Source organism: Hydra vulgaris, chromosome 08 (assembly GCF_038396675.1).
Source record: "Hydra vulgaris chromosome 08, alternate assembly HydraT2T_AEP".
Classification (NCBI taxonomy): domain Eukaryota; kingdom Metazoa; phylum Cnidaria; class Hydrozoa; order Anthoathecata; family Hydridae; genus Hydra; species Hydra vulgaris.
The window spans coordinates 19,502,180-19,527,999 of NC_088927.1; the positions used below are offsets into that span (position 1 = coordinate 19,502,180).

Genomic DNA, 25,820 nt, shown 5'->3' on the forward strand with positions numbered 1-25,820 from the left:
ATATAAATAGTGCTTTTTTATGAAATTGTTTGTCATTTTTTCTAAACAAAACAGCCAAGTTAGAGGACAAAAAGAAAAGTTTGACAAAATAAAAGCATTAAACAGCAAAATAGATTTATCACGAGATAAAAAATTTCTTATGAGTGATATGGCAAAGCGTATACCATTATTTTTACTGCATAACTGTTTAATGTGTTCCCCAAACTTTAGATCTTTATCAATTGTTATACCAAGTAGTCTTATTGGGTTTTTTGCCTTCTTAACGGAGGCAAAAAACCCTTATATTACCTATTTTTAACGATAGATTTTTTGTGTTTTTTAAACCAACTAAAAGAAATTGGAACTTATCTGGGTTCGCAACCATCGAGTTTAACTGAAACCATTTGATGGTGTTGGTTGCTTCTTTTTGCAAACAAAAAATAACCTCCTCAAAGCAATAATCACAAGCATAAATAGTGTCATCAGCAAAATAACAACATTCTGTATCTTTAATAAATAAAAATAAGTCATTTATAAAGATATTGAACAAAACAGGTCCAAGGATTGACCCTTAAGGCTTTTCAGATAATTTATCTACCCAATTTCAGGCAGAAGATTTGTACCCTTTGTAAAAAATATAGGACAGGAAGAGATTAGGAAATTCTGTTAAAAAACCATAGGGGTCTAATTTAGTAATTTTTAAGTCATGCGGGATATAGTCGTAGGCTTTTGAGAGATCTATTAATATTGATGCAACAATGCCTCCACTATTAATACAATCATGCGGCATGATTGTATTAATAGCGGCATGATTCATGCCACTTATTAAGTAACAAAAAAAGGGCATGCTGAGTATTATAACCTCTTCAGAAACCACACAAAAGTTTATCAAATCTTGGCTTAATAAATATCATGATTTGTTCATACAAAATAGTTTCAAAAACTTTAGAAAGGGCTGGTAAAATGCTAATTGCACGGTAATTTGACTTATCAGTTGGGTCATTTTTCTTAAAACATAGTATAACATCAGCTATTTTTAGAAATGATAGGTAATTACCATCATGGATACTATTATATATGTAATCTGTAAGACTGTTCGTAAAGTGAACTATATAAGATTTTAAAATATAAGTTGGTATATCACCACTGGTCTTTAGTAGTAGATTTAGCACGCTTGGCCTTTTAATATTTCTTTTTATATTTTTGACCACGCGATGAGGTTTTAATATTTCTCTTTATATTTTTAACCACGCAATGAGGTTAAATCTTTATAATCTGTTAATATCTGTTAATCAGTAATAAGATCAAAAACATTCATCAGCTTAAATAATAATAAGATCAAAAACTTTTTAATTTGATAACTTCTGTAGTGAAGGATAAACCCTAGGCCGGCACAAGGACCATATTAGGGGCGCCAATCTTTATATCCTTGACTACTATTTTTTTCATTTTTGCTCACCACTTCAATGAAAAAATAATTAGATTAAGGTGTCTAGTTGGTAATTTTTTGTGTTTTATATGTTTGTGAGTTATATGATTATTTAAATCGTGTTGTTTGTATGTTAAATGTTTACTGTTATCGTAAGTTTAAATTTAGGGGAGTCTAGTATATATCATAAATTATTGATTTGTATGTATTGTTATGTATTTGCTCTACACTTCAATTAAAAAGTAATTACAGAAAAAAGTAGTAATTAGTTATTTATTTAAAAGAATATGTTTGTGAGCCATTATGGCAGAAAAAAAGAAACCTTCGGGTTTCTTTTATAGTAAACGCAAATCAGATATGGAGAGAGAAGACAAAAAACAAGCAAAGACATTGATTAAATTTTTTTTAGGTCAAAAGAACAAGATCCAAACGATAATCAGCATCAATTGCAGGTAAGATTTGATATAAGGGTGCATTTATTGCTATTAAGTTAGTTAATAAACACAAACTAATAATAATTTAGAGAAATAATCAATTGCCGTTATTTAAGCCTTAATAACTCTTGGTTCAATTTTTAAAATATTTTTTTCTTGTTGTTAGTTGTTAAGTGTACTATTAACCATTTTTATAATTCATAACAAACAGAAACAATTTGTACGCTAGAAGCAGATGGAATATTCACAGTCTCAAGATTTAATAGACATTCCTGATAAAGCGGTTAAAGCTTTTTCTGCATGAGACCGCTTTAATTTACAACATTACATGTGCGAGTAGATAAAGTTTTTTTCATTACAACAAGTACATGTGCGAGTAGATTAAGTTTTTTTTACCATTTTTATTTAAGGTTAAGCTTTTTTTGAAAAATAAATTGTATACAGGTACATTAAAAGTTTTCAAACAAAACTTTTAACTCCTCTCTTTGTATTGTACAACTTCTTGGTACTTAAGCTTTTTGTGGAACAAGTTTTCAATAGAAACAATAAAAACTTTTAAAAACCTGCTCAACACATTTCAAAATTTGACATTGTTCGTTCTGATTATCTACGTTGGGAAACTCGTGCGTATTATTTAAGCAAAAAAAATCAAAATGAGTTTAGTTGTCTTCTTTCCTGCAAAGTTACTAAGTTAATCTTGTGCGAACTGCAGAAAGCTTTGTATTATCCTATAATTTTGGAATGCATTCCTGACGTAAGTTGTAAATAACAAATGTCACTTGTAGTTCCGTTTGTCTATGCAGTTTTAGGAGAAGAAGAAAAGGTAAAGAAACATTTTCTTAAATTTGTTTAGGTCTCTTTTACATTTGGGCAAAGGTTGACTGCTCGCTTGTTCAAAAAAGGAATATCATTACAAAATGTGCGTGGCCAAGGTTATGATAATTATATAAACATGAATTGAAAGAATTTAAATGTACAAAAAAGAATCTTCGACCTTTACTCGCAAGCTTTTTTTTCTTCTTGTGGAAGCCGTTTACTATGCCTTGTTGACAGTTATGCAGCACTTTCCTGCAATGTAGCTTTTAAACTTTTCAGCAATATTCAAGAGAATTATAACTTTTTTTTTGGATCAATTTAAAAATGGAGTATATTAACAAATCGAGTAAAAGATTTGATTGTAAAACCTCTAAGTGAAACCCATTGAAAAAGCAGGATAGACACCTTCGTAATACCATATTGATGAAGTTTATGACGCTGTTTATCAATCCACGTTAGATTCCAAGATTGATGGTTTTGGAAAATTTGCCGCTATGGAATTGCCAAGAAAACTACAGATTTTAAATTCCTCTGCTGTTTGTCACTTGGTATGATGTCTTGTTCAAATTTAATTTTATTTATTATTATTATTTACTATAGATACAACTGCTACAGAATAATATTCTGTGAATCTAACAAATAACTTGTAGACTATGGCAGTCCAATTGTTTTTCAATATTGGTATCACTATGATAAATGTTTATCAAGTCTATTTTTAAAATGGAAGACATTATCAGCCTCGACAACTTCTTTCGGTAGTTGATTCCAATATGTAACGATTCTATTAGTGAATAAGAATACTCTTTGGCAAATGTTAATCTTGGTTTGCTTGATAATGGGGTGTTGATTATTTCTAATCGCTCCTGCAGGACCTTGGAGCTGATGCCAGTGTGGTTTAATTATTGGGACCTGCTAGTTTACTTTTATAAAGCTATTGGGAATTTTAAAATAATCAATTAGCATTCCTCTTATTCTTCTATCTTTAAGTGTAGTCAAACCAAGAACTTTCAGTCTTGATTCATAATTAAGTTTACTTAAAGCAGGCACTAGTTTACTAGCCCGTTTTTGAACTTTTTTAAGATTTTCCATGTTTTTTTTTCTATAAGGATTCCGTGCTGAAGAAAATGTTTCAAGATGAGGTCTTACAAATGACGTGTACAAAATCTTGAATGATTTTACGTACCAATAAGTGAAAGTTTGAGAACACAATTAGCTTTTGACGCGGCTTTTTGGCATTGGATTTCCCATTTTAGGTTGTTTGTAATTATAACACCAAAATCATGTTCGGATATTGTTTCTTGTAATTCCTGACCATTTATATAATATTTATGTTTATAAATGTTGTTATTTGTTTTTTTTCTTATTTACATAACTTTACATTTATCATTATTAAATTTCACATGCCAGTCTTCAGCCCATTTCGCAGCTGCGTCAATGTCTGAAATGAAATAGATGATAATGGATTTTTTATGATCGCAATAAGTTTTGTATCATCTGCAAAAAGCTTAATGAAATTTTTCATTACTTCTGGCATATCATTAATAAATATAACAAAAAATAGTGGTCTTAAACTACAACCCTGTTCAATTCTGCTAACTTCATTTTTGAGTAGCTACTTGAGCATTTTTTTAAATAAATACGGGTAGATCCCCTCAATCAGAACGATAGTTATCCATAACTACTCTCTGCATCCTTCCTTTAATGAATGAGCTACACCATTTAAAAAGATTGTCTTTTATACCATAAGCTTCTAGTTTTGTGATAAGAGCATCATGTGGTACTAGGTCAAAGGCTTTAGCGAAATCAACTGAGGCACCGAAGTTTAGCGACTCATAATGTCCAATGTCTCTAGTAAGTTTGACAGGCAAGATTTATATTTAACAAACCCATGTTGTTAGTCAGAGAGCAATTTGTTATCAATAAGATGTTTTTTGATTACTTTTTTTATTATTCTTTCCATAATTTTACATACTACAGACGTGAGCGCAATGGGCCTATAGTTTGATGGGTTTGTTCTGCTGCCTTTTTTGAATAATGGTGACAGATTTGCTTCTTTCCATTTTGTTGGAATGCAGCCTAATTCGCATGAACGTTTAAAAATAATTGATAATATTTTTGAGTAGGTATTGAGCATTTTTTTAAATAAATACGGGTAGATGCCATTAGCACCAGCTTGTTTGTATTCATTTTGCAAATCAAGTTCAATTAATAATAAATATAAATAAAATAAATGATTGAGCTCTCGAAAAAGTCAGTGTTGAATGGGCAGATTGATTCTGTTCTTGATTTAAAGTGAGGATATTTTTTATTATTCTGGACAGAGTTAAATACATTATAAAAATGGAGGTTGAATTGATCGCAAATTTCTTGTCTATCAGCTAAAGTTACGCCATAATTTTTAATGAGCGAACAAATTTTTTGATAATTGTTATTTTTACTATTTGCAAATGCGTATATTATTTTAGGATTTAGTTTAGCTTTTTTGATCAAAATCGATTCGTAATAAATTTTCTGGGCTTTTATAAGCTTCTTCAATGCTTTACAGTGAGATGAATATTTTTTTTTGATGGAATCTTGTTTATTTGAGGCTAAAAATACTAAAATAATTATTTGAGGTTAAAAATACGCACCAAATGCTTTTTTTCATTCTTATTTGGGTTTTTAAAATATTAGTTAGCTAATTAGGTCTGTATTTAGTACATGAGATAACATATTTTTGAGTAGGAATGAATTTGTTTATAGCTGAATTAGTTTTAGTTTATAATTTTTAATGCATGTCATTAATATCAGTGTCATTAGTAAGTTTTTCATATTTAAGACTATCCAAATATTTCGAGATACTTGAAAAGTCACCTTTGTTCACGTGGAACTGTTTTGATTCATTTTGATATACTGTAATATATTTTGTTTCAGTTATTAAGCTAAAGCTTCCTGAAGAATGTTGATGATTACAACTTGTAGAGACAAGTGGTGGTCCAATTATTGTATTGTAGATTGATTCAGGACAACTTGTAAAAATAAGATCCAAAAAATTTTTTGAAGACGTTGGTTCATTTATGTTTTGTGTAAAATAGTTAGAGTCAATAAGATATTTGAATGAAATACTGCAGGGTTCATCAGATCCTTGAAGTCTGCTTTTATTACTCCAAATTATGTCAGGATTGTTAAAATCGCCAATAAATAGCAGCTTAAAATTTTTATTTGTGTTGACTAGGTTACAAGCTTTTTGAATTGAATTGTTTATGTCAATTGAGACCTCATTTGTTGAGTTAGGTGGACTGTAAATACATCCTATAATTAATGTTTCATGATTGCTTATTATAGTTTGAGCCCAGATTTGTTTATTTTTTGCTTTGGATAAATCTTTTTCAATAATTTCTAATGAGTTCAAGTCATTTCTAATGTATATAGATACGCCTCCACCACGACCTTTATCTCTGTTTTTGCTGCAGAAAGAGTAGTTATTAATTGAGTTAACTGATCTGGTGTTAAACCATGATTCAGTAATTGTTATTATGTGGTAATTAAATGTTGCAATAAGTATCTTTAGCTCATTCATTTTATTGTTTAAAATTGTTTTAATTGCAATAGTAACATGTTATTTCGTTTAAATTTTGATTGGAAGGTAAGAGAGGTCTGAGATTAAATAATTTCAATTTTTTTGAGTTCATTCCAACGTATTCCCCAATAGAATTTCGTTCCGTTGTTAACACCGTATTTCTTGTTAGTTGGCCTCCCGTCTGAGTCGGTTATGATATTTGGAAGGTTATAGTTGCGTATTTTTTCTTTCAGCTCGTAGTAGACACTTTTGTAGATTTCTTTCAGCTTGCGTAGACACTTTTATTACTAGTAAATCGAATTTGTTCATTAAATCAATCAGCCAGATGTCTAGATTAGCTGTATCGCATTTTATTGTAGGTTGTGCCGCCGTGTAATGAGGATTGCACGCCACACTCATTATTATAATTTTTTTTTTTTTTACAGTTAAAATTACATATAATATATACTTTACAGCAATATTAATTGAAAAATAATAATAGAAATATAGAAATAAAAATAATATCGCTAATAATATAATACAATTATATATATAATGTAAAGTTAGATTGGGATATAATTAAAAAATTAAGTTATACAAATGACATAGAATACAAAACTTCCCAGCTGGCACACGAAGTTGGAATAACGTTGATTGACGTTGATCGACGTTGATCAACGTTATTCCAACGTCGTGTGCCCGCTGGGTTAAGAGTTAAGAGTAAACGACGTAAAAAATAAAACGACCTAATTAGAATTTAATAGCGACAATTATAAGAAATAGAATATGCGTGAGATATTTAAAATGTAAACAAACTAAATTATTTTTAAGTCAAATAAATTATTCACCGATAAAGAATAAACGACTAAATTAATAAACATAAGAAAAATAATAATGAAAGAAAACTACCAACTATAAAAAATTAAATAAGTATAATATAAATAGTAAGATAGTATAAGAAGATAATTATATCGAAAATGCAATAAATATAGTTAAATTGACAAACAACAAAAATATTTAAATATTTAATTTTTATTAAGTAATTTAGTAGCGATATATAAAATGCATTTCAAAGTAATGAAAGCAGTTTTATGGTGGAGGATTACATTTCACCGTTCAATGCTAACAGTACTTGCTGTATACCATACCTTATAATTTTTTCAATTTACTTTACTTAAGAGTTTTTATCTATAAAAGTTTTATAACTTTTTAAAATTACTTTTTATTGTTTTTTTGATTAAATACTAATAATTTTTTGTCAATAATTAATATTAACTCTCTTAAACATATTACATTATTCAGGTAAAAAGAATATATCATTTCATTTTTAACTTTAGTTTAAGGTCTTGATGGAAATATGTTTTCTTTACACATTGCTATATTATTTTAAAACGTGTAATTTAAATGACTACTATTAGAGATTTAATATTAACTTAATATTAAGTTAACTAACTTTTAGTTAAGCTTTAGTTAAGGATAGACCTGAGATAGACTTCTTTAGTTAACGATAGACCTGTTGTTATTTTTAAATTAGTATGGTAACTTTTAAAGTCAGGTAATTTATTTAATTCATACATATAATAATAACACAATTGAAGTCCTTAGTCAATTGAATTTGAAGTATATTTATCTGTAATTTTTATTTGCAAAAATTAGAAGACGATGATGACTCTAGAAGACTATGCTCTTCTTCAAGGTCAAACTCTTCATAAAGTAAGTGTTTAACTCCGAAACCCTTGCATCTCACATGGTCAACTCTATGTTTCATGTTAAAGAACAACCTGTTTGCTTTTATAATATAAAAAACCAATCCTTTGATGGTTTGTTTTTTTAAAGTTGTTAAACATTTATTACGAGGTATGTTGTTAAACAAATATTACAAAAATGAGGCTGTATTTTATAAATATTTCTAACTTATATATATTTTTTTATTTATATATATATTATTTTATTTATGTTTTATTTATTTTGTGTTTATATGTGTTACCGTAATATTGGTTTATATTTTGTAAATATTTTTTATATATGAAGTGTTTCTACGTTTGTGATGTGTTATAATGTTATGTGATTATAGTTTGTGGTTAATATGTTGTTTGCAAGGTTTCAAATTGTTGTGGCTTGGCTTAGTTTACAGCAAGAGTGTTGACCTTGCTAGCCAAGTGATTTACTTTTCTATAATGTGACATGGCTTTCTTGAGAATGATGTCCGTGCCAGTAAAGTGGTGCACTGGCATGATAAAACACATAAATTAAATCTGTTTGTAGCTAGCGTAATCGTAAAATGTGTTGAAAAAATATTCTTGAAAGAATGCGTTTAAAAGAAATGTTGAAAAGATATAGTTTACTGACCTTTTTTCTTTAGAATGTTAAATAAATAAAAAAGTTTAAAATAGTTCAAGAAGTTTCAATATTTCCAAGTTTCTTCACTTAAAGCAAATATATGATTGTTTATAGAGGTTTTCTATTATTAGTTTTGTGCTTACTTGTTTATAGCAATTTTTGCACTAAATACATTTCAAAGTAATGAAAGTGATTTTAAGATGGATGATTACATTTCACCGTTCAATGCTAGCAATACTTGCTGAGCAGAGAGGCATTATAATTTTTTCGATTTGCTTTATTTATGAGTTTTTATCTGTAAAAGATTTATAATATTTTTAATTACATTTTATTTTTTTATTTAAATACTTGTAATATTTTGTCAATAATTAATAAGAACTACCCTAAATATAACATTACTCAGTTAAAAAGATTATACCAGTTTTTTTACAACTTTAGTTTAAGTTTTCGATAGAAATATGTTATCTCAACATTGCTAAATTGTTTTAAAACATCTAATTTAAATAACTAATAGTAGAGGTAGAACAGAGTTAGATTATTATACTATGCTCTGTTTTATTTGCTTACACTGTATTTTGGATAAGTTTAAGTAAGAAAACCCAAAGTTCAAAAAGTTCAATCTAAAAATTAAAATTCAACTTTTATTATTTTAAGTATTGTATTTACACACTCCTATGATGCTTAATTAATAATTAAAAGGGTGTTAATAATTTAGGGTGGGCCAAAAATTTTTTTTTCTGATTTTTGACTCGCTATACCGCAAAAAACTTCTCTTTAGGGTGCCTAAGGATAATGCAAAAAAAAAAAAGAAAAAAAAAAAATTCTGCCTGGAGCTAGCGTATCGCGCTTGAATAATCGAAGAATTTTTCCCTTTTTTAAATTTTTTAACAAATGATATGAAATTGAATAAATTCTTTAACAAATATCTAGACAGAGGCATAGCAAAGGTTGGGCTTGTGGGGCAGTCACCCCTGGAGCTTCTCTAGGGGGGGGTGGTGAGGGCGCCAAAAAGGGGTTTTGGGTTGAATTTGTTAATGCAAATCAGTCCAAATATTATTGAAAATAAGGTACTTTAGCATAGTTTTAGGTGTATAATATGTTGGAAAACCGTTGTCAGATGTGGGCTCCACCCCAGACCTTGCTGGGGGAACTTACAGCGCTACCCCAGACCCTAGCTGGGAAGGGAAGGGGCTCTTAAGCCGCCCCTCTCCCTAGCAGGACCTCCCTTTTAGCGATAAGGCCCCTTCATGGCCTTATCGCTAAAAGTCTCCCCCACGACATTTTTTTTTGTTCGCATGTCTGTTTCAGGAGGAAGGCGCCAATTTTCAGCGTTCCCCTGGGCGCCAGAAAACCTAGCTACGACACTGTATCTAGAGACAATTTAAGTAGAAAAAAGTATTGGAATGGTAAATTAGAAATCTTTTTTTTTTAATTGAAAAACCATCTTTTTGACTAAAACTTTTGAGAAAAAATATATTCTTTTACATTTTGCTAATTTCTGTTGGTAGTTTAAAATATGATTTGCTTGAAAAATTAGGCATTGAGGATCTGGAGTTATGTGTAGTTCTTATAATGCCATCTCTGGAATTGAAGCCAGCTACTTTTTGTGAAGCCTCTGTTACAATTTTTACGCATCGTTCTACTGCTTGTGTGTGACATGGAAACTTTTCAAAGTTCCACTCAGCCGCTGTTTCACCTGATTGGATCTTTGACCAAATATCTTTATCTGAGACTCTTCGCAGCAAAGGTGGCGGAAAAAGCGTGGTAGTGTTCCAGTCAATCATCTCTGTATAGTCAGTAGCAAGGAAATTAATTTTGGGTGGTTGAAAACTCCTGATAAATTTTCTTTTAGAAGCTAGGCTTCTTGCCTTTATAATTCTTCTATAACCCAGTTCCCCAATATAAACCCTTTTGTCTACTACCATTGTTAAAAGCAAGTTTTATGAATGTGCAAAAAAAGCGTTTCTCTCAATTACTGGGTCTATTACTTTTAGCAAGTCATTGGGCAGGAATCTTGACGACTTTATCATTTCAAATACATGTTCTGCTCCATTTGTGAAGTATTTTCTTTTTTTTATATGAAACCATCCAGGGACATATGATTTTAAAAGAAAAGAAACTAAGATTTTATGCTCTTCTGTTGGGGTTTCAAGGCTCAAATACAATTGTAAAACTCTGTTTGCAGTTGTTAATCACCTTGAGTGTGAAATGGCTCCAGGTTCACGAACAGATAAATCTTCTGAACAACTTCCTAATTTAGTAGCAGAACTTATATCCAACAAAAACTGCTGATCTTTGCTTAAAATTTTGCGGTCATCTTCTGGAATTTCACAATGGACACTGACAAATTTTACTACGGGTAATTTCTCACACTTATTAAGCTGTGCGCCAATCGGACCGCTAAATGATTTTGGGCCTGTCGTTTCTCCGTCTAAAATTTGAAATAAATGCCGGAATGGCAGTTCGTTGAAGTGTAAGAGACAAATCCCCACTGCAGTGGTCTGTTTACATATTTTTAATTGTGGCAGTAACACCGGATTTCCATCCCGTGTTAGTAACAGTACCATTGTATCCAATTACGTCCAGTTCATGAAATGAAACTCCAGCTTCATTCAAATATGAAATAATGCTACTGGCAATGTTTTCAGCAGACCCAGAAGTTGGTGAAACATGACCAACGTACACGGAACCAGGTTCTTTTAAAATTGAGTAATGTTCCTCTTTTATGGTTCGTTGAAACCGTTTCAATTTCATTTTTTCAACCACTAGAGTTTTGTCCTTCCTCCCATTAAAATATAGTCCTTGAAGTGGGTTATATTTCTCCTTGCTCTGCATTTGAAGTTGTGAACGGTTATTCACTATTGCTCTTCTAATGTTATTTTTGTCAACAACAAAACTGGGATCATAATTAGTTACGATAATAAAATCTTGCAAAACACTTGAGGCAATAGCTGCCATTGCTCTGTCTGATAATCCATAGCGATCGCTAGTCAGAGCAGTATTTTTCATTGTAATGCGCATCTGCCATGATGGCTTAGTTAGCTTATATTCTTCTAATTCTTTATCGATGACTTCTTTAATGGCTACGGAGGCATCACTAACGAACTCTTTTTGCTTTATTGTTTCATCTCAATGGTTTGAGCATGAATGTTCCAACAATAGATTATTAGTAGGCAGAGTTCTTTTAAGTTCAGCACATTTCCTATCGTGTTTTTGTGTAATTTTTTTTGTTTCTTTTACGTCAATACTTCCGATTTTACTAGTACCATGCATTCTTTGGCAGTACACAAATTTTAGTTCAATGATGGGGATTTTTTTTTCTTTTTCACACATACAGATAATTGAAACAGAACACTCGCATAAACAAATTTCAGTGACCATTTTACATTTGCAGTCTAATGTTATTTTACACTTACACGCCGAGACATCAACAATAACAATGATTTTGTTTTAAAATCTTTAACTCTCTTTTTGAACTTTCCTTTTTCTTTATCACGCTTGAAGGATTTCATAAGATTGCGATAACTATCATGGTATCCATTTATCAATTGCACAACTCTGTAAATTGTTACTGTGGGTATTGAAGATTTATCAAACACTGATTTAACTTGTTGTGCGACACAATTTGAAACATTAGAAAACTTAACTGGTTTGTTGTTCGATTTCAAAGCTAGTTTGTAATTTTCATTAAAACAACACTTGAGAACATCTTCATAAGTTGGAAGTTTATTTGCAGATAATTCTATTGGATGACCAAAAATCGGGCACTTAAATTCGCTACGAGTAATTTTTTTAAAAACAGCCATGGCAGGTTGGTTAATATTTTAAAATAATCAAAACAAAATTATCCCAAAACAAGTTGTTGTGGCAAGAAAAACACCAATTTTGCAGCGCATTTTGGGAATACTCTAAAGTGCACTTTGTTACGAAAATGGTAAAAAGCGAGTATTTATTTAAATATTAAAGTACGATGCGCTAGCTCCAGATTTAAAATATTTGTATTATTTTTTTTTGCATTTTCCTTAGATACCCTTGAAGCATGTTTTCCGCGGTATAGCGAATCAAAAATCAGAAAAAAAATTTTTTTGGCCCACCCTATTAATTATGTCTGATAATTTATGAAGTGAAATTATTAGACTTTCTCAAAATGAAAGAAACCATGTTAGGCGAGCTGAGATAAATCGTCGTCGAAATGAAATGTCGTCGAGATGAGACTAAGCGAGCTTAGGGTGTCCCATTCCCGCAAAATTTTCAAATTTCCACTCCAACTTTTAAATTGAGGTTTAGACTAAGATAAAAATAATATTTACCATGTATTTTGAAAAAATATAAAAATTTAAGGGCCCCCCCCACTTAAAAAAAGTTAAAAAAACCTTTTTTACCGTCTTTTTTGAGTATTTTTGTTCAAATTGTTAACAAATATATTCCGTAACGACTTCAACTTTTCACACAATATAATTTACTATCTTATTTATACTGTATAAAAAATTCGACTTTAAAAAAAAAAAATTTAAGGGTCCCCCCGAATTAAATAGTAAGGTCGTTTTGTAATTTGGCAACATCAGAAAGTAATTTTTTACTGTAAAGGCTTAAATTTAGGACGATCTAAAAATTGTATTGAAATAAAAAAATTTGATTGTCTTTATTTGAACCAATAATTATTCTAAAACAATGGTTGCGTCTAAACTGGATGTTCAGCATAAGAAAAATTTCTTTTCGTGTTTTTTCTTCAGCATGGTAAATAATTCCATGTTGTTTGTTTTAAGTTGTTTTAACAAGTAAAATTTAATGTTTAATTAACATTATTTTCATTATTTTAATATTATTAAATAATAAGATTTCGACATACCAATAGTAATCAATAGTATAAGTTTTTTTAATTTAAAAATTATTGTTTTAAATTTTTTATTTACTTTTATATACTTTTTTATTTTTTTTATTTACTTTAAGCTTTATGTTTTTACAATAAATTTAATATACGAATTAAGGTTAGGAAATATTTTCTAAAATAGAGTTCCAATGAAATTAGACTAGTTTTTGTAATTGCTAGGCTTATGTAATTGCTTTTTTTAATTTCAGTAAAGTAATTTGCGCCAGATTTTGTTAAACGGTATCCCAATTAGTAACTCAGTCACGAGCTGCTGCTAGTACTGTTTTCTTTCTGTGGTAACCACAAAAATGGATCTACGTTCTCGTAAACTACCGAACCCTAGTATAAAAGAGAAAAATCGTTCAGTAGAAAAACCGAGATCCACACGAAATTATCATCAAGATTATTTTATTGGATTTGGACTAGAGAAAAGTTTAGGAGTTGGTGTAAAACTTCCCCTTAAAATTGCTTTGCTCCGAAGATACCTTTACTTTAGAGAAATCAACAAGGGAAGTAGTGAAATAACAGTGTCGGCAAAAAATATTTTTAAAGTTATTTTGATTGAATTGCAAGAAATTTGGAAAAGAGCTCACTTACCAGTTAAGCCAGATAACAAGTGCATCGAGTATTTCATTGCAGTTTTTAATGAATGGCAAAGTGTGCTGAAAAAAGGAAATAAGTGCCCCGAGAAGAAACGAACCCAGTTTTTGAAATCAATGAATCAACTCTGTGACATATCAGCCGCTGACACATATTATATATTACGTCTCTCTCGACATGCAACCTGGAAGGAGGACTGGGAGTTTTTACTGAACCAACGGAAATATCCACAGATAATTTCATGCATTATTTCAACCATGTTACTTTACTGTGTTTACTTAAGGTTATTGGTTATTTTTCATATTACGTTAGTATTGTATTGTTTATCTCCAATTAGGTTGGTTCGATGATTGGTTGCGACGCAACTCATGCGCAGCGAGATAAGAACAAGTCGGATCGCAATAAACGTCTTGAAAACAGAGTCAATGATCACAGCAAAGCTAAGAGAAGAAAAACAACTCTAAGTAACGAAGAAATAGAAGAAATCATTGAGCAAAGTGAGAATGACTCAAACAGCTCAGAAGTTGAAGTTTACACTCCTTTCCACCAAAAACGGAAAACAGGATTGTCAACCGTTGCTATTCACATCGATCCTACAACGCTAACAAAATCATTCACTGATGTCTCTGACCGATTAGGCCTGAGCGTTAGAGATCAAATGGCTGTTGAAGCAAAAGTCGTCAAAGTTTGCGGTGCTTCGTTACGTCATTTTCCAATCTCGCGATCATCAGTTCACCGTAACCGTATGATAGAACGAGAAAAACAAGGGGCCCAAATAAAGGAGATATATCAGGAGAAGCGCCCTCTTCATCCATCAGGTCACTGGGATTCAAAACTTGTTTCGTCACTTACTGGTAAATGGATGATTAATTTATTACTTGTTTACTGTTTTCAGTGTTTGGAAATGCAAATATTGAAATAGCAATATAATATTTAAAAACAAACATTTTTTGTATGTAAGAAAGAAGAGCATGTTGCTATTTTGGCAAGTGGTTGGATGGGTCATCGAACGATGCAAACTAAAAACTTTTTGAAATCCATGTAATTACTAACTCTACTGCCCAGGAAGATGCCTTCATTAAGTGTTTTTCTTCATGGAACCTGGTAGATAATTTGATTGCCCAAGTTTTTGACACCACTTCTAGTAACACTGGATGGAAAAATGGATGTGCAGCACTGGTTGAGAAAGAAGTTGGTCATGCACTGTTGTGGACAGCTTGTCGCCATCATGTCTACGAACTGCATGTTCGTCACGTCTGGGATGCAGTTAATGGAAGTCATAACGGACCTATCGAGCCAATTTTGAAAATTCTTCAAGACATTTGGGATTCTATTTCTCCCGAACCTACAGATATAACAAAATTTGATTGGCCGGAAGAGAACCATCCTATTCATCGCCAGGCAACAATTGTTCTGAACTGGGCTAGTAGGTGCCTTGAGGAGAATATTTTTCCGAGGGCCGATTATCAAGAATTGATTGAACTGACAGTTCATTATCTTGGAGGTGACTTGCCAAAAGGTAAAATGTTTAACTTCAAAAAACCGGGTGCGCATCATCGTGCAAGATTTATGCACAATGAGCTGTACATCTTGAAACTTGTCATGCTGGATCAACGGATTACATCGCTCGACCTGGATCAACGTCATAAATTGAAAAGAATGGCTAATTTTATTGCTCTGTTTCACGCAAAGGCTTTTTTACAAAGTCGCATCTCAGTTATTGCACCAAAAGTTGATCGCCAATACATCGCCGATATGCAGTGGTACCGTGATACAGACAAAATCACTTCTGATGCAGCTATTCAGTCTTGCAACAGGCACCTTTGGTATTTAACTGAAGAGTTAGTTATCTTCGCGATGTTTGATGATGAAATTTCGCCTATTGAAAGATCTGATATGGCATTGAAGTTGTATGACACCCAAAGAAGTGAAGAAATAAAGCCTGGAAAACCGTCTTTTCCGAAAGTCAATGGCGACAACATACCTTCTTTTGCCTCTATAATTGGTCCTCGTTCCTGGCTGCTATTTAATCTAATCAAGATGACTGCAAACCAGGTAGATTGGATGCAACAACCTGCCGAGCACTGGGTGAAGATGAAAGACTACAACTATGTAAAAAGTGTTGTTAAGTATTGTCAAGTTGTGAATGACTGCGCCGAGAGAAGTGTAAAACTTATACAAGACTTTAAAAATAAAGTAAAAGACCCCGCGCAGCTTCAACTGCTACTTCAAATAGTGGAGGGTCATCGCAAACGAGCTTCTCTTTAAGGACGAAAAGAAAATTCAATGAAAAACAATGCTAATTGTTTTATTCTTACAATAGCAGAAGTTAAAATGCGTAAAACAACTTTACTACTTAATTGGGGGGGGGGGGTGACCCTTAAATTAATTTTTTTTAAGTCGAATTTTTTACACAGTATAAATAAGATAGTAAATATTATTGTGTGAAAAGTTGAAGTCGTTACGGAATATATTTGTTAACAATTTAAACAAAAATACTCAAAAAAGACGGTAAAAAAGGTTTTTTTTAACTTTTTTTAAGTGGGGGGACCCTTAAATTTTTATATTTTTACAAAATACATGGTAAATATTATTTTTATCTTAGTCTAAACCTCAATTTAAAAGTTGGAGTGGTAATTCGAAAATTTTGCGGGAATGGGACACCCTAAGCGAGCTGAAATAAATAGTAATCAAATTGAAAGAAATCAGGCTCTGCGAGAACTAGGTATAATACGCATCGCATTGAAAATTTAGTTGTTACTTTATTTCTTTAGTTATACTTTGGTGCTCTACCAACTATCATATTTTCACTTTGTCGACTGTTAAAATGTGGTTTTAACTTTGTATATTTTAATTGTTTAAAGTTTCCTATGTTGATCATTAGCTAATAGTTTAAAAAGAAATTAGTTTGGTGCAATCAAGGTAAGAATAATTTTATTTTCTGATCAAATTGCAAAATTAGTTTGCACCGATAGCGGCTATGTTATTTTTATTTTGTGTAATAGCTAATTGTCTTTGTAATAAATGTCTTTTCTTACAGATTTTGAATAATTTCAACAATGCTCTAGAAAAGCATCAACAACAGGTAAATTGGTTTGTAGTGTTAATCTTTAATGTTTTTACTTCTCTTATTATGTCTTAATTTTTTTTTTTTTTTTTTGAATTAAGACACCTAACAATGCTTTTTCTGGTTATTGCAGATTAAACAGAGGGCCCATATCTCATAAGCACTTAACACTAGAAGCCCCAAAGTGGATCAATTGATCCAAACACGACTTTGATACTTTGCTGAAGCTAAAATTTTAATGATGATAAAATGATATTTTATGATTTTTATTATTTAGATATTATTTACTGAAAACGGAAAAACTACATAAAAAACACATTCAGAGATGCGGCTATAAATATTTATACCTAATAATCTTAAGCTGAATCAATTGATCTACCTTATAAAAAACGTGCATATACATAACAATTTTAGTCAAATATTTAAGGTTATTTGCAATGTTTGCATATATTTGACAAGCACTTTCCACAAACAGGTTTCTTACAATTTGCACATACTGTTGATGTCAGATTACGTTTGCAGTTTGTTTTTATATGACATCTTAAACGAGTTGATAGTTGTGTATTACTGTTGGTAGCTATTGTGGTATTACGGTTGGCAGCAACTAGGGATTTCTTAAACGAGTTGATAGTTGTGTATTACTGTTGGTAGCTATTGTGGTATTACGGTTGGCAGCAACTAGGGATTTTCGGTGAATTTTATTTGCTTCTCTTAACTGTTAAAATAAAGTGTAAAGAAACTTTCGTCTCTTGGATCATTTTTAAAAATTTTTTTAAAATGATCCAAGCGTTTACACCGGTCAAGTCCAAAGTATTGAAGAAAACATCTGCGGCCAGCGTCGGCATCCAGATTTTGTTGACATTTGTCGAAACATTGAATCTAATATATCAACTCCACATTTATTTGCATTGTAATAAAGTATTCCCCCTGGTTTCTTCTTCCCATCACTTTCCTTAGTCGCCCCTCTATGAAGTGTTGATAATAAAGTTAAAGTTTTCTTCTTTGACTGGTAGACAATCAAGTTCAATGGTCCATTTATGTAGAAAGTTAAATCTTAAAGCGAAAGTGGATCAAATGCTGCAATTTCTTTTCTACTATGTTTAACTGTTCCAACAATTGACGTTTTCTTTTGCAAAAGTTTTGTTGCAAGATCAACACTTGTAAAAAAGTTATCTGTAGTAACATTATACCCGCGGCCTAAATAAGGTTCCTTTAGTGACATGACCACATGAGTACCCAAATTTTCTACACGGCTTTTATCTTTAACTAGATACGTTTTGATATTGAGACAATATTTAGTTTTTAGATCAGCTAAAATCCAGAATTTGATTCCAAACTTGTTCGGTTTATTTGGCATATACTGTGTAAAGCGACACCGAGCTTTAGTTAGGAACAACTGCTTATCAATTGTTAAAGATTTCTTAGATATATATATAGCATTTTTGACTCTTTTCCACAAATCTTGTCAGCACCCATGACGTAAGCGCAAATTTATCAACTCTCTACGTTCTGAACGTATATCAAATCTAATGTTTTTCATGATGTAATCAAATCGAGAACGCGGCATAGTTTCTATAAAAGCTTTGTTGACATATTTTTCAGACAATAGGAATTTACCTGGAAAGCTTCTTATGTTCATGCATTCGCGAAGATATATTAAACCTATGAAAGTATCAAGTTCAATGTCGCTTATATTCCATCTTTCATTTGATAAATTGGCAGATAAAACAGTACATTTTTTGATAAGGCGTGAAAACCCTTCATTCATAATTCATAATTAGTCTAAATGCATCAATAGGTGTCAAAATATTACGACAATAAGAAGTTGTTCCGCTTTTGGCAGTAAACACATTCTGAGTTTGAAGTCTTCCAGTTACCTCAACTTTTGACACAATAGTTTATTTTACATAAATTTCTATGAGTTTTAACAGTTAAATCATTACTCCCACCGCATGAATTACTACGTCATCATTGCTACTACTTTTTGAATTGTAAATAAAAGTATTACTTTCGTCGTCATCAGAAAGATTATCTTCAACAACATCTGCCTCGTCATTTATTTTTGTTGAATCTGATTCATCATCACTAGGGTGAATGAAAATGAGCAATTGCTTTTACTTAGTAATTGGTCAGCTTTACCTGAATAAAAACTTTAGCAGTTTTACTAAAATTTTTGTTCACCTGAACCTAAGCAATATACTCAGTAATTGTTCAGCTTTACGTGAATGAAAACTTGAGAAAAACTGATATTTTATTTACGTAAAGCTGACCAATTACTGAGTAAAAGCAGTTGCTCGTTTTTATTCACTCGACCTACTGTCAATTTCCGAGAGTTTTTTTAATATGAACAAACACAGCTGCGCCGACACACGTTTCGGACGTTGATATGTAACTGATTGGTCAATTGAATGAGGATGTGCTGAGGTTTTTGATGATGATTAATATGTGCAGAGGTTTTTGATGATGAAGCACCATCAGAGTTTGAAGAAGTCCAGTTAGAAAGATAGCATAGAGAAAGCGGACAGATGTTGCATGAGATGTTAGAATGTGCAATATGAACTACACACAAAATTGGCTTTAGCAATTTAATGTGTATTTAAGTTGCTTAAATTGAAAAATTTTTAAGAATGAGTGAGAGTGAGGTTAATCTGCCAATTGGTTATAATTGATAATGCAAATTTAGTTAAATTTTTTTTTGTAAATATTTACTTTTCTTTATATATTTTGTTTTATTATTATGTATAAATAAATTGAATTCCTGTGGTGTATTTTTTCTTTTTTTAATTCGATTACTTTTTTTAGATTAATCAGATTACGTGTTTGTTCAATATAGACAATTGAAAACTAATAAAAATTGTTATGTTTTGTTAATTTGTTAATAAATGTGTAAATTAAAATACCTTCAAATTTATAAAGCCATTCGGCATTTGAAACTACAATTTAAAACCGTCATTATTCGTATTTTATCTGTGTGAACGAAAGTTTATGCTTATATCTGACGTAAACTCCAAATTATGTAAATTTAAAAATTATATCAAATGTTACAGATTTACTTTTACTTGAAAATTTTTATTGCAGCAATATTTGTTTAATTTTGATTTATATACATTTTTATAAAGCATTTGTATGTCGTTTTATAAAGTTTAATAAGTCTTTTGTGTATTAAACAGTGTTAAAAGATGGTATCGATGGTCAAGAGCACAACGGGAATACGTCCACAAACCATTGTTTTAAGAAATCTGAATTTGAAAGTTTGATAATCTATAAAAATTCAAGATATTTTTAAATTGTCACGATTTTTAACTCAGTGCATTCTTCAATTAATTATGTCTTGATTTAAACTATTTTATTTTCATTTCAATTCTTTTATTTCAATGAAATGCGCACAATAACTCAAAACCATAAAATGTTGGATGTATTATCTTTGTGCTCTTGACCATCGATATTATAGCATGCCAAAGTGGCTGAAATGGATGTTAAATCTGTGGGTTTAAATCCTTTCGTTTTCAAACATAATTTTTTTTTAAAACTTTTCCTATTTTTAAGAATACAAAGTAAAACATTTTTAATGGTCTATATATGTTATGTTCGTAACACATATAAAGATATAAAATACTACAACAAACGAAAGAGCTCTCTCTTTCGTTTGTTATAGTATTTAATATCTTTATATGTGTTATGCACATAACATTAGAATTTATTAAAAAAAAAATTATTAAATTTATTAAATTTAATTCTTTAGAGAATTTTATTTTTCATATTTTTAGTTTTTTCTGGTCTAAATCAATTTTATCTTGTGTAATTATTATTTTTTGTTTCTATTCATGAAATATTAATTTATGCTTCCTTGTTATTCAAATAGCTTCTTAATTATCTTTATTATTATTTTTTTTTTACAATAAATCATAATGATCTTTTAAGATGGTTTTTTATTAATAAATGCAAAAATAATTATTCACACAACAGCATCATTATTATTCACAGAACATTTAATACTTGGACATTAATCTGTACTATTTTTTTATAAATATATAAAAACTTTGTTTTCTATTATTTACTTAATTAAGAGTAGTAAATCAGTTGAACAACAGTAAAAGAAAGTATTTTAGAAAGAACAAATTTAGTTAAATCTAGTTAAAAAATTTAATTTTTTTAAAATTTTTTAACTAAATTTTATTTTTCTGATGCATTTGTTGATGAAATAAATGGTAAGGTGATATCCAATGGACTTGAAACATCAATGTCCAGAATGGAATCCAATAAAGAAAATGTAAATCATAATGTCACTTTTTTATCAAGTACACCTAATATTTTAATAAAAAGAATGAAGTTGAATGTTCACAGTATTGAAAATTGGGACCCAAATTTATCTAGTGAATCTGTGGAATTAATAAATATCAAGGTAAAAATCTACTATATCGGTTTTTAATCAATTATACTTAGAGATTTTAATAATTTTCTTTTACTTTAACAGGAACAACTTCAAAAAACTAATTAGTGTCTTTCCTACAATGGATCATCGAGAAGCTGACAAAGTCATCAATGGTTTATTGTTGTTAGGCCTTAAGGTGATTTAAAATATTTGAAAGAGCAAGACCTAATAACATTGCTTCCTCCAATTACGTCTAGACGTTTTTTGTCTGTTTGTCGACATTGTTCCATCTTCAACAAATCTATAGAATTCTGCCATGGAATACAAATGATGTTAAAAAATGTATGTCTGATATTTATTTGCTACAGCGTCGAACAATAAATGCAGTCATTCCTTTTGCATTCAAAAGGAATGACTGCATTTCTTCTGAAAGTATTGATTCAATGGCCATTTTTAGTTCAAATAGAATATTTTCTGGACCATTTTGCCACTCTGATGAATTTTCCATTAATGGAAAGGTTATATAGTACAATCAGCACCAAGTCAAGACTTATTTACTAATTTTTTTCAAATCAATGTAGTAAAGATTTAGTAAAGCAAGTTCTGCTTGAAGTGACGGTCATTGGTATGGGGAATGGGGGCATTTGGCGAGTTTGTCTGGCATGGGTACCTCTGCTTATAGCTTATTTTGGTGATAAAGCGGATCATTTGATACTATCAGTAAATGTATGTATTTTTTTATAAATAATCATTTTTTTTAAATGATATAAATTTTAAATGTTATTTGTTTTGTGGTCAACATTTAGCAGCAATTCCAGAAATTTGTCCAACATATTTGTTTTCAAAGACAATTTTTTACTAAGACTAACATTGAGATTTATAACTAGAAATAACAATATAAAAAGAATAACAATAAGAGGATGTTTACTTTATTAATTGGTTCACAGGAACTTGGTTTGATTCAGAAGATTTTTATGTTTTGGTGGAAAAGAAAGTGGAAAGAAAGCTATACCTTTACTGATGCTTTGCAAGCTGTTGGGGCATTGTTTGCTGTTCATTATGTAATGAACATGCAATATCATTCGTATGTTTTTGCTACATTAGAGTTTATTCAAAGGTAAGATTATTTCAAAATAATGTTATTGACTTATTAGTAGAAGTTTGATTCAATATTTTGACCCAAATAATTAGAATTAGAGGGAAATGTTTGGCATAGAATCAAATTAAAGTACTTTTTGTATCATAGATACATGGTGGACTACAATCCTGAAAAAGTGAAAAGAAATGCCAAAGGAAAGAAAAAAAGAACACTTATTTGCCCTCTCATTGTCACATCAAATTCGAGAATTAAATAGTTTCGGTTTGACCCCCATTTGACTAAAAATTTTTTAAATTAGTACTTTTGTATTACTTTTTTTAGTTGTTTAAAAAAAAATTCTTTTGTAATGTTTGTTGTTGTTATGGCTGCTTGTTGTTGTTGTTGTTTTTGTTGCTGTTGTTGTTTAATGTTGTTGTTGTTGTTGCTGTTGTTGTTGTTGTTGTTGTTGTACTTTTTATTTTGAGATATTTAGATATTTGATATTATTTAGCAAAAACTAGATAATGAAAACTATGTGTTTACAGAAAATCAGTTCTTGTCCAAGTAAAATCTGTTGCATAAATATTTATACGTATTCATGCATAAATAAATATATATTTATATATAAATATACATATTTATGCATATATATATATGTGCATATATATACACACACACACACACAAATATATATATATATATATATATATATTGATGTATTATCAACTCCAGGGATATTAAATTAATTATTTTTAATTATTTTGTGGTTAGCAAAAATAATAGTAATTAAGAGTGTAATTTTGTGACAATTTTTAGCTTAAGCAAAAAAAGGTTAATTTTTAAACATCCTTAAAATGATGAAATTATTTCATAAATTTAGTTTATTTTAGCGATGGTTAAAGACCAGATGGGTAAAAGTTATTAATTTTCTATTATGAATTATTAATTTTTTATTATATTATAATATATAACAATGGTAAATAAAATTTGTAACATAACTAAGTATAAGAAATTTTAAATTTGATTTTTCAAATGGTTTTATAATAAATCAAAATAAATTTTTATTAAAGATAAGAAAAGAACATTTAGATTGTCAAAATGTTTATTAGAATGAATAATTGTTATGAGTTAAAATAGAGTTTTAGACTTTTTCTTAATTTATCTGCTGCTCAAAAAATCATTGTATTATTTGGTAGGTAACTTTAGTAATTGATTATTAGAATTTGATTTTAAAGAAGTTCTAAAGATCTTTATTTACTTGATAATGTAAAAAAATCTAATTTTCTAATTTTAATTAAATCTAATTTAGTACTGTCACCAACAATGGCAAAAAATTGGCCTTCGCTAAATTAGTCATAAAGAGTAACAACTTGAAGATAACCAATCATTGCACACAATGAGTTTTTTTATATATTATTACTTTATTAAATATTAAAATGTTTCCTTACTCAAAAACTTATGTATTTTTATTTTTAGTTGATTCGAAATGGATAAGAAAGGAAATACTTTATTTTTTTGTATTTAGGTTGATTTATTTATATTTTACGAAACCATTATATATATATTAGATAAAAATAAATTTTTATGAATATCTATAATGTAAATGTATATAGGATTATGTAATATAATTATATTATTATGTTCTTTATTAAAATTTTTTTTATTTTATTTTAGAAGTTGTTTATTCACAAATTGTTTATTTATTGATATATTTGTTGTTAAATTGAAATGTAAATCACGGAAAATTTAATATTTTTATGTAAATCAAAGATAATTTGTTTTAGATAATATTTTTGATAGCATACAATCTATTTTATATTTAAAATGTTCACTTTTTAAATTTTCATATGAGCAACATTCCTTTCATTTACGAAAGCTATACGGCAGCTGAGTTGCCATAACCTTTCTGTTGTTTAACGGGAAAAACAACATTTTTTCCGTAAAATAACGGGAAGCTTATTATTTTTATTATTGTTGCTTTTTATGTTAGTTGCTATTATCAAGTTATTATATTTTTGTCTCAATATTTAAAAATATGTTTTTGTTTTCTTTTTTATTTTCTATCGTCATTCTGATCGTCAAACGTTGTGTTATCTCATTCGTTCGTTATCTCTTATGTCAGTTAATTCACTTTTTCTCCTTTTTGTTATATTTGTCTTGCTTTATTAAATATTATTGTTCTTATTTTCGATTTTCTTTATTTTCTTTTGGTCGCTATCTATATTACTAGTTTTTCCTTTATTTGTTTATTTTATTAAGGTCGAATGACTAGATTTTAACTGCGCGAGTGGCGCCGATCCTAATTTTGTAAAATAATAAATAAGTTTGTAATTTTTTCAATTTTATGATTTAATCAATGAATTAAAAAAAATGTGCAAATGTATTTGTTTTGCTGTAATAACTTAAATCATAACTATTTCCTTTACGGAAGTAATTATAAATTAAAAAAACTACTTTTTACTGAACTTTAGCAAAAAGTAGTATAATCTATTAACTAAACAATCACTTATAGAGACATACATCATGTCTATCACAAGTTATAAAAAATCTTATTACAAATCTAAGCAAAAAACGTTGGTATACATGAGCTGCGCAAATATTTTAAAGTTACGCCAAGGTTAAGGTAGCTTCTACTAAACGTAACTTTAAAGTTACGTTTAGTAGAAGCTACCTTAACCTTGGCGTTAAGCAAGAAAATTTTCTTGCTTAAATCAGGCTGAGCATTTTCTGAAGATGTTTTGTGAATACCATAATTTGAGAGTTGCTCTTACAAAAAATAAATCCTAAATTTTGTATTAAGCTGCTGCGCAAGTTTTGTGAATACGAAATAAGTGAACTTTAAACTTACGCCAAACTTGCACTAAACTTACGCTTAAAAATGTTTTGTGAAAATACCCGAGTATTTAAAGAATAGCGTATCGTTAACAACAATACCGTTAACTAAAGAATACCGTTAAACAGCAATATTTAAAAACTCAAATTTCAAATATAAAACACTTTTCGTATAAATATTATTAGGAGTATCCCGGATAATATTTTTTCATTAACCGACCGGATATTGAATACCCGGATATTTAAAAAATATCTGGCCGGATATCCGGATAACGCAATTGAAATCCTAAAGTATATATTTTATAATGACAAAATATTATCGTGATAAACCTTCAAAATGGCGAACTTTGTTTGAAAACTTTTCAAAATTAATGATAGCTGTGGTTTAAGAGCAGTATGCATTCCATTTGGAAATCAGATAAGCAGGGGGTGTAATAAATCTGGTCAGAGGTCCTTTTGCACAAC

General features: G+C 29.7%; 1 protein-coding gene across 3 annotated transcripts in view; it reads right to left on the reverse strand.

The window, feature by feature from the left end:
- Positions 1-25,820, reverse strand: part of LOC136083670 (TNF receptor-associated factor 3-like) — a 114,062-nt gene that overhangs the window by 15,096 nt on the left and 73,146 nt on the right. The window lies entirely within an intron of this gene.